We start from the raw sequence: 9664 nt of genomic DNA on the forward strand, positions 1-9664 counted from the left end.
AAACGGAGATGAGCACCGGCCCCTAGAGTTGGAAACGACTAGCACGCATGTGCGGGGGAACCTTTACCTTTTACCTACCAATGATATCAATATTTTTGCTCTCTATTGTAAAGTAGCAGTGCAAGTAGGAGTGGTATTAATTCTCTCTCTCTCTCTCTCTCTCTCTCTCTCTCTCTCTCTCTCTCTCTCTCTCTCTCTCTCTCTCTCTCTCTCATCTCTCTGTGTGTGTATTAGCTTCCATGCCATGTTTGTCTTCTCTTTTTCATTACAAGCAGTTACACACAATACTTCAAATTTTACAGACCAGGAAGACAGCCAAGCAATTTCTTAGCATATTGAAGAAATATTTTCTAGCCCCTCTGTTTTGAGGCTAGAAATGTACAGCACATAAACCTCATCCTTTAAAAAATAGTTAAGTATTAGCTTTAACTAATTACAACCTGTATGAAAACTTAGAAAATAATAGCAGTAGAATAAAACCTGGTAATTAGTTGGGATCACAAATTAAATCATAAGTACATATAATTCGGGAGTAGAGTGTGTGGGGAACCATCTCTCCAACATTAACTCAACTTTGTGTTGGTGTTTAGTTTACTCTCTATAATCCTAAGTAGTCATCTATCATTATTATCGTAATATCTATATCCATTGATTAGAACATTGCAATGTAAGCATTTCTGTGCATGGATGGAAAAATAAGTGGAAAATCTGCAGGAGGCAAAAAAATGGGTCAGAGGAAGGTCATAAAGGAATTATATGTAGAGACACAGTCAGCTGTAAATTTGAAATTCAGAACTAGTAGGAAGACGCTGAGTTGCCAGGAAGGAAATAATTGTTAAACTAGGGTGTCTAAGAGCCTGTGATACGTCAGCTAAAAATTACAAAAATCTTGTAATATAAATGGATGAGTTTCAGAAACAGCTTAGCTGACCAATACCAGGAAAGATTTTTGAGATGCTGGTGGATTGTTTAGATCCTATAATATAGGAAGATCATTTGGGGGTATGTTCAATTAAACAAAATTGCATAATTTTTCACAATGAAAATAAAAATGCAACATTTTTATTCAACTTTAATTTTTGGGAGGACTGGAAAAGACAGTTGCCCATATACATCTAGAAAAAGACATCTGAAAAGGTTGCTGCAATTCAATGAGAAGGTTTACACATCTTGTATGCTATAACTATGAGTTTATTTAGTTTAACTTAATATATTGTGGGAACTCAGCAAGTATGATTTTTACAACATTGCTTGTGGCTGTAGGAACCCAACCAATCTAATTGACAAATCACAAACGAAAACTGGGTTAGGCACTACAGACATTACGGAATAGATTGGTTTGACTCAGTATAAGGTAGCTTTCCTTTTATGGAATAATTATATACATACCTAACAACATTATTTAATAAATGGATATATATCTGCAGGATGATAAAAAAAATGTCTGCAATGAAGAATGCCTGTGGGCAATAGCCTAGATGAGCAAATCACGAAGGCTTGATGAATTGGGATGGTTTTTTACCTGCTTTTCCAGGAATTATTCAGTGGCTTAAATCATTTTATGAGCCATGTTTTTACACTCACGCTTTAATAAGGCACAGAACAGAAGAGCAGGGAAAGGAGAGACCATTTTTTCAACTAGAAGCATTGGAGGACAATGGTACATATCTGCTGTCTTGGTTGGGCTGATCTTCCCTTCTTGAAACTCTTACTTGAATAGCAGGCTTGCAGCTCTTGTTTCTTCCTGGCTAAAAGAAGAAGCAAGAAGTGTCAAGGCCAATGGATGCCGTCAGAATGATACTGCTCTTCACGTTTTCAGTCCCAGAGCAATTTTTATTTCAGCTGGTGGTTGAGGGCAAAGCAAGATTCTTTTTTCAGGTGATCTAAGTGGCCATATTGGTCAGTTTCATTATTTTCTTTCTGGAAGGAGGGAAATAATTTCCCAATGGTTCTTGATCTCCTAGACAAGATCAGGGTATGCAGCCTTTCAAGTTGTGTAATCTAAGGTCAGCTTTCAGATATGGTAGAGTGTGACCCTATGAAAGCTAGATAATTGGCACAGGTGCCAAACTTTTTGCATGGTTTCAAAGGCCCCTTGTCCACTGTTTCTGCTTGGAGCAACATTATATATTTGAATATGCTTTTTCTAAAAGTTTAAGTATAATACAGCCTTTATGAAAAGTAGTACAGAAATGTGTTTAAGTATTACCGGATGTGTGCGGGTGTATCTGACATTACTGAAGTATACCCAGTTGAAATTTACTTTATGAAACTTTCAAGATTTTGCAGCATGCTTCTTGAGATAACAGTTGGTAGAAGTTTGTTGTGGATTTATTTACTTCATTACTGCCTACCATTTGGAACAGTTGGAAGGAAGTTGAAGAAGACATAGTCAACAAGTCTGAATTCCTGTAGTAAAGCTTTCCCTAATGTAGACAGAGTCAGAGAATTCCAATGAAAAAGGAGCTAGTCACAAGTGAGATACTCCAGCAAAGAAGGGTTAATTTAGAACAACAACAAAACATTAAGCTACAGGGAAATTCTTGCTTAGTATCTTAAATGTTTATGGGATTTTTTTTAAAAAAAATCCTCAGCTGTCAGCAGTAATTTAATTAAAAGGTTAGGATCAATTAGCCAATAATATAATTTAATTTTATGCTAACAGCCTCATGCTACATTTTAATGCCAACAATTTTTAGGCCTGCTGAATAAATGTGTAATTTATTCATGTATAAAAAGTGTAAATAAAATAAATGTATAAATAAAATGTGTAAATTCGGGGTTTCAGAATCCCTCCCTTGAAAGAATTTCCCCTATTAAATGATGAATGCACTCCACATCTGCAAGACCCTTAATGGATTCCACATCTGTTCAATGAGCAATAGAGTTCACATCTGCCCAATCAGCAATGGAACCCACATCTGACAGGCCCCAGGTTATGGAGCCCCCCCCCTTGACTTCCATCAAGTCCTGCCAATGAGAGTCATTCTTTCCAAGGAGAATATCTAACCATCTCTACATCCCAACAGGATGGCTAAAGCCAAGGGTGCATTCAGCCCTAGCACCAACAAGAAGAGTGCATTTGGAAGCCTTAAAGTTAGGAGGATATTCAGAATCATATAAACACTTGTGTTTAAGGGGTCCTAAACTCTTTACATGGAGTGCCACTCAAGCCAGGAGAAGAGTGAAGCACGAGGAGGAGGTTCAGAGGCACAACCCCTTCATTGTGCCAGGGACAATTACACCAAATGGAAGTAAAAATTACTTGGAAAGGCTCTGCTAATGCTGTCACCTTCCACTGCAAGGTCTTTCTAAGAATCCAAGGGCTGTTCTTCTTGAGGCTTCCAGGACTCCCCAGGAGAGATTTTCTCCCCATCCCCACTCAGACCTGAGGCGTGACCTCCCCAGCCGCCATGTGGCAAAACTTCCCCTACCTCCGAGGTAGAGGAGCGGATGCCATCTTGAGAGGAAGAGAGGAAAGGAAGGGATGCTCCCCCCTCCTGCCTTTTGCCATTGTGTGCGCACTGAGGAACCAATGCAGGAAGGAAGGGCCTCAGATCTGCAGCCCTGTAAACCTTCCTTGCCCATCGGTCCTTTTTATCCAGTTCTTGGTTAATTGTAGTGTTGTAATCCTTAATGTTGGCTCTTTTGACATTTTTACTGTTCTTGTTGTTTTATTTTGTGTTTTTGTGCAGTTGCAAGTCGACCAGAGCTGCTTGACAGTAATATGGGAGGATATATTTTATAAATTTAAAATATATATACACATAATGTATATTGTAAATCAGGTCCCATTTTTAATTCTTTAATTAAAGATTCTACCCACCCCCCCTCTCCAACCCCACTGCACAGTGGTCATTTTTATCAGGTTCTCGGTTAATATTAATGTTTTCATTCTTAATGAAACATCTTTTGATGTTTTCCCTCTTCCTACGGTTTCATATTGCATTTTTATTAATTGATATAATTTATCTATTGCTATATTGGAAGTTATAGGCAGATCCCATCCACATTTCATAAAAACCAAAGTAAAAAAAACACAACCCTGCTCTTCGCTGCCTCCAAGTTCTTGATTTCCTTTCCACTCATTAGGTGGCCAAAGTATTTGAGCTTCAGCATCAGTATCTGTCATTCCAAAGAACAGCCAAGGTTGATTTCTTTTAGGATTGACTGTGTTCTGTACCAGCCTACTACTGGCCCTGCAGATAAGGCAGGGACAACCCCTTTACAAGAAGGCAAGAGGCTGGAACTAAGCCTGCCAAATTTATGGACAGAAAAGCAAACAGAACAAGACACGAACCATGAAACAGGAGCTATTCAAACGGTTGCCTTCAGCAAACCAGCCCTCCCACACATTCCCCTTTTAAACAGTTCAGGGCGTGGCTTCTCTCTGCCTCCTTCTGAGGTGCCCCATTGCCTTCCTCTGTTTACTCCTGATTGACTGCCTCCTGCGTCGGGCGTCCTTGAACAGGGCCAGGTGTGGATCATCTTCATCCACGCTGTCAGGCTCACACAGCTGGGTCTGTGTCGTAACCAGGTGGGAGGGGCCTGGCTGAGGGCTCTCATCAGCAAGCTCTCCAACACCCTCAGCAACCTCTCCAACACCCCCCTCCTCCTCCTCTGAATCGTCCGACCCAACTGCCGAACCCACAGGCTGACCCTGAATCACAACAGACTGATTTCATCTCCTTGTAGTCCAAGGGTCTCTCAAGAGTCTTCTCCATTGCCACAATTCAAAAGCATCAGTTGTTTAGCCCGTAGCCTTCCTTATGGTCCAAATCTCACAGCCATGCGTTACTACAGGGAAAACCATAGCTTTGACTCCATGACCTTTATTGGCAAGCTGATGTCTCTGCTTTTTCATATGCTTGTCTGGGTTTGCCATAGCTTTCCTCCCAAGGAGCAAGGCTCTTTTAAATCATGGCTGCAGTCACCATCTGCAGTGATCTTGGAGCCCAAGAAAATAAAATCTTACACCTAATAAGGGGAGAGGACTTATTGGAGTAGACCCTGAAGTTGGGAAAGGTTGAAAGCAAAAGGAGAAAGATCATTGGCAGTTCCCTCCCTTCCATCCAGGACATAGTGCAGAAGTGTTGCTTAAGCAGGGTCCGCAAGATTGTCTGGGACACTACACATCCTCTTCATGACCTGTTTTCCTTGTTACCTTCTGGGAGGAGGCTTCGTGGTATCCGTAGCAGAACATCCAGATTCAGCCATAGTTTCATTCCATACAGCATTAACCTTGTGAACTCTCAGGCTTCCTCCTTCTGCTATGTATTCAAGATGGACAGTGTTTAATATTTATTTGTTATGTATATGTAGGGGTGTGGTCTATACATATGTTGTATATAGTATGTTAGATGTGTGTTATGTATGTGTTCACTTTGAGAGCGGGCAACTAAATTTCATTTTTGATGTGTGCCATTGTGCTCACAGTAAAAAAAATGACAATAAAGGTTATCCTATGAGATGGTTAGATAGTGTCATCAACACAGCGGACATGGGTTTGGGCAAACTCAGGGAGACAGTGCAGGACAGGGAAGCCTGGTGTGCTATGGCCCTTGGGGTTGTGAAGAGTCAGAGATGACTTAGCGATTGAATAACAACAACAATTTTGGTAGAGCCACAGATTCTCACTATGCACATCTCAGCCACATTGGGTTGCTATGTCAATGACTGCATATATTTGTGGATTAGCCACACTTAAAAAACATGTTTGGATGGCCTTATCTGTAAATATATATCATAATACTTTTTAAAAATACCTATATTTCCTGTATTCACTGAAGAAAACAGCTATGTGTGGAAGAGTAAGCAATAAAAGGAAACCAAGCTGCCAAAGAACAAGACGGCTAGACACCATCAAAGCTGACACCAGCCAGAGGATATAAAAACTCAAAGAAATAGTGCAAGATCAGAATATGTGGAGAGACTTGGCCCATAGAATTGCCAAAACTTGGACACAATTGAATGGATAAAATCATCATAATCAACATCATCATCATCAATTTCCTACATATGCTGAGATGTAAGCCCATCCGTGGATAAATCAACCCTCAAATTTTTAACCAAACTGCTATGAGAAAGGTGAGTATGCTCATATATGGGTGGCACATATTTCATGGTATTGTGGTTAAAAATTCAAGGGTTGGCTTATCCATGAATGGTTGATCCACAAGTATATATGGTACTGTTTGAGGAAAGTGATAATGATTTAAGATTCATCATGTTATTGCCTGATGCTTCTTTCAAGATAATACAGTGAATCTGTACTACTACTAGTGATAGGACGACACTTTGTAGGTGAAGATGTGGGACCTGTAGCCCTCCAAATGTTTCTGAATTATGCCATGTCCCTCAACATCAGTCACAGTAGATAGAGAACTGCAGCTCAGCAAGATTTGGAGGGTCATATTTTCTACTTATTATTTATTTATTTATTTAATTTGTATACCGCCCTTCTCCCGAAGGACTCAGGGCGGTGAACAGGGCAATACATAATAAAAAACAAGGTACAAAAATTAAAAAGTAATTAAACAGCAATGCCCGTAATAAATTAATACAGATTAAAAGGTTAAGATCAATTTATAAAACCCGACCCCATCCCATCAGGCCAGGCCAGCTTGTTCAAAGAGGTAGGTTTTAAGATCGCGCCGGAAGGAGCGGAGATCAGGCGCCATCCGGAGCTCGACCGGAAGATGGTTCCATAAATCCGGCGTGCCCACAGAGAACGCCCTCCCCCTGGGGGCCACCAGTCGGCATTCTTTGACCGGTGGCACCCTGAGGAGGCCCTCTCTGTGGGAGCGTACTGGGCGGAGGGAAGTTGACGCCGGCCGCAGGTGCTCCCCAAGGTATTCCGGACCCATGCCATGTAGGGCTTTGTAGGTCATTACTAACACCTTGAATCTCACCCGGAAGACAACTGGAAGCCAATGCAGCTCGCGGAGCAGAGGTGTGACATGGGAGTGTCGGGAAACTCCCAACACAACTCTCGCGGCTGCATTCTGTACCAGTTGGAGCCTCTGAGTGGTCTTCAAGGGTAGCCCCATGTAGAGAGCATTGCAGTAGTCAAGACGAGAGGTCACGAGCGCGTGAGTGACCGTATGTAGGGCATCCCGGTCTAGATAGGGCCGCAACTGGCGCACCAGGCGAACCTGGGCGAAGGCCCCCCTAGTCACAGCTACTATATGGTCTTCTAGGGAAAGCTGTGAATCTAGAAGGACTCCCAAGTTGCGAGCCCTATCTACGGGGGGTAATAACTCACCCCCCATAACGAGGGGTGGAATATCCTGAATATCCCGAGATGCCGGTACGCACAGCCACTCAGTCTTGTCAGGGTTGAGTCGAAGCCTGTTCCTCCCCATCCAGACCCGAACCGCCTCCAGGCAACGGGACATCACATCGAGGGCATCACTGGGGTGGTTTGGGGTCGAAATGAAAAGCTGGGTATGCTGATGATACCCAACTCCAAAACCACGAATGATCTCACCCAGCGGTTTCATGTAGATGTTGAACAGGAGAGGCGAGAGGACCGACCCCTGAGGGACTCCACAAACGAGAGGCCTCGCGGTCGACCTCTGCCCCCCTGCCAACACCGACTGCGAGCATCCCAAGAGATAGGAGGAGAAACACTGAAGGACCGTGCCTCCCACCCCCAATCCCCTGAGGTACCGCAGCAGGATACCATGGTCGATGGTATCGAAAGCCACTGAGAGGTCTAATAGGACTAGGACAGAGGAATATCCCCTGTCCCGAGCCCTCCAGAGATCATTCACCAGCGCGACCAATGCCATCTCCGTGCTGTACCCGGGCCTGAAGCCTGATTGGTACGGGTCTAGATAATCCGCTTCATCCAGAACTAGAGGGAGCTGATGCGCCACCACACTCTCAACAACCTTCGCAAGAAAGCGAAGGTTGGAGACTGGACGAAAGTTATTCAACACAGCTGGGTCCAAGGCAGGCTTCTTGAGGAGAGGTCTCACCACCGCCTCTTTCAAGGCGGCGGGGAAACTACCCTCACTCAAAGAGGCAGATATAACTGCCTGGAACCAGCCTGTGTCCCCTCCCAGGCTGCATAAACCAGCCAGGAAGGGCACGGGTCCAATAAAAATGTGGTGGAGCTCAGCCTCCCCATAATCCTGTCCACTTCCTCCGGAGTTACAGGATCGAACTCCTCCCAGATAACATTGACAAGACCACCCGTGTCCTGATCGTCCGACTCTGCCCAGTCAGAGTCCAAACCGGTCCGAATCCGAGCGATTTTGTCCGACAGATGTTGACTAAACTCCTCGGCACACCCCTGCAAGGGTTCCTCACTCACCTCCTGATTAAGGAGGGAGCGGGTCACCCTAAACAGGGCGGCCGGGCGATTATCTGCGGACGCGATGAGGGTAGCGAAGTAATTAGACCTCGCCACCCTCATCGCTGCGAGATAAGACCTAATATGGGTTCTTAGTCGCAATCGGTCGGATTCAGATCGGCTGGACCTCCAACCGCTCTCTAGGCCCCGTCTCCGACGCTTCATCTCCCGGAGCTCCGCGAAGAACCATGGAGCCCACTGAGATCTGCGCCGGGTCAGGGGCCGCAAGGGTACAACTCGGTCAAGTGCCTCCGTGGCTGTCCTTTCCCAGGCTTCCACTAAGGCATCTGCTGAGCTGTGAGCAGAGGAGGCAGGTGGGGACTCCAGCACTGCCTGGACCCTCTCAGGGTCCATTAAGCGCCTGGGGCGGACCCATCTAGTTGGCTCAGCACCCCCACGGTGGGGAGTGGCAAAACGGAAGACCAGCCGCAGGAGATGATGATCGGTCCATGACAGGGGCATAACAATTGGGGAGCCCCCACCAAGATCATCTAACCACCGTCCAGATAGAAAAACCAAATCCAGGGTGTGACCTCCCACATGAGTCGGTCCATGAATTACTTGCGTCAGGTCCATGGCCGTCATGGAAGCCATGAACTCCCAAGCTAACTCAGATGATCCTCCCAGGGATGGTAGATTGAAATCACCCAAAACCATGAGTTTGGGGAACTCAATCACCAGCTCCGAGAGGATATCGAGAAGCTCAGGCAGGGCTGCTGCTGCACGACTAGGCGAAAGGTACACCAGCAGCAAGCCCAACTGCGCCCTAGGACCACACCTCAGTAAGAGAGATTCACATCTGACTATCTGAAGAACGGTGGCCTCCTGCAGACATAAGGTCTCCCTCATAACCACAGCCACTCCCCCACCCCTACCCTGAGTCCGAGGCCGGTGTAGCACCCGGAAGCCTGGTGGGCAAAGATCAACCAGGGGGATACCACCCTCTGGGCCCAACCAGGTCTCCGTGATGCAAGCCAGGTCCGCATGCTCACCCTCGATCAGATCCCGGACGAGAGGAGCCTTATTAACGACGGACCTGGCGTTCAGGTACACCAGCCGGAGCTCAGGTGGCTGCACATCCTCGCTCCCGGGGCCTTGGGGTGAAGACAGAGGGTCGGAGCGCCTCACCGCTTGTAGATAGCGGGGATGCCCTCCCGAATATCGATACGGCCCTCTGTTCATACACCTGCTGCCATTCCCTAACGTCGTGGGAATAGGTAATCCCACGACCCGCTCCGGAGCTCCGGAGGCAACTAACCCCGGCTCCCCCCCTACGCGATCTGTTCCAGGCCTGGCCTGAACAAC

The sequence above is a fragment of the Vipera berus genome (genome assembly GCF_964194415.1).
Source record: "Vipera berus genome assembly, chromosome: 2".
Classification (NCBI taxonomy): Eukaryota; Metazoa; Chordata; class Lepidosauria; order Squamata; family Viperidae; genus Vipera; species Vipera berus.